Consider the following 1428-nt stretch of genomic DNA (forward strand, 5'->3'; position numbering starts at 1 on the left):
TGGTGCCACAGGACTGAGCATGCTCCACTCCCTGGACTGCAATCGCCCTGACCTCCTAACTGAGGCCTCGCTGCCCAAATATCTAACCATGGCCAATCCCGTGGACTGGGAAGGGAGGCTGCCCTTGACCCACTGGGCCAGGACCCCTCGTGAATGGCTGTCTCGATGGAAACTACTCTCCTATAGCTTTAGGACATGTCTTCCTGTTTTTGCTGCACGAGCAGTGTTGCTTGCTGGGAAAGATGCTGGTGCACTGCCATTTGGGGAGGACTTGCTGACCAGCAAGGCCAACCTCCTGGCTGTATGACTGCAAGGCATGGTAACGCAGGGATGCTGTGAACATGTTGAGGGGGGGGAGATGGTGGTAGGTGCAGTAAGTAGCAAGTGAACAGGTCTGAGTTGCACCCTAGCAAAATAAGGGTGGCACGGTGACTCAGTGGTTAGCATCTCTGCCTCACAGCGCCAGAGACCTGGGTTCAATTCCAGCCTCGGGTGACACTATGGAGTTTGCACATTTGTCCCATATCTGCGTGAGCTTCCTCCAGTTTTTTTCCCACAGTCCAAAGATGGCTAGTTGGGTTAGCCATGAGAAATGCAAGGGATAGGATTGGGTTGGGGGGTTGGTTGATATGGGTAGGCTGCTCTTCAGAGGGGTGGCCTGGTCTCAATGGGCTGAATGGCCTGCTTCCACATTGCAGGGATTCTATTAAAATCCATAGGCTTGGGGCCAGTCCTTGCAGCAACGAATCAATGTGAGTTGCTGGTGCACCCTCAACTTTCTAATTATCCTGCAAGTGCCATGAGGATCATGAGGCGACTGGCAATTACCAGATGCAAATGTCTGTGGATGAGGTGGGTGTGCAGCAAGTGCCAGTGGGCTGTGCCCTGAAATGCTGTTTGGTACTGTGCAACATGGAGACCCTTTGAGGCAAGTGACGAGCTGAAGTAGCGAGGAACCCACCCTAGTGGCCATGTTGTGAACTCATGTGTCCGGTTTGCACATAGAGGGTGGCAGGATAGAAAGCTGCATATTAATGGGGCAAGATGTGCAGTTAAAAAGGTTGTTACAAGAAATAATCCCTGCTAAGAAGCATCTTTGCACTGCCTAGTGAGATTCTGTCTTCCATGCTTGGAATTGAGTTAACAGAAGCAGTGAATTGTTCCTGAAGTCAAGATGTGTCTCGCTGGATGATTCTCTCCACATCTTTCAAGCCTTTCTAAGATTCTGACTGTGGAACGTGGAGCATAATCACTGATGTAGGTCATTAGGGCTGAATGGCCAGTTTCTGTGCCTCAGCGTTTGATGCAATCAGTGCAATAAGGTAACGGATACGTGAAAAACTGAAGGGAGTGTTTTCAGAGGTGTTGCAAGAACAGCCATTAGTTGTGTCCTTGGAGCTGTTCATGTTTGTTGTCACGGGAACTGGA

The sequence above is a fragment of the Chiloscyllium plagiosum genome, chromosome 21 (assembly GCF_004010195.1).
Source record: "Chiloscyllium plagiosum isolate BGI_BamShark_2017 chromosome 21, ASM401019v2, whole genome shotgun sequence".
NCBI classification, from domain to species: domain Eukaryota; kingdom Metazoa; phylum Chordata; class Chondrichthyes; order Orectolobiformes; family Hemiscylliidae; genus Chiloscyllium; species Chiloscyllium plagiosum.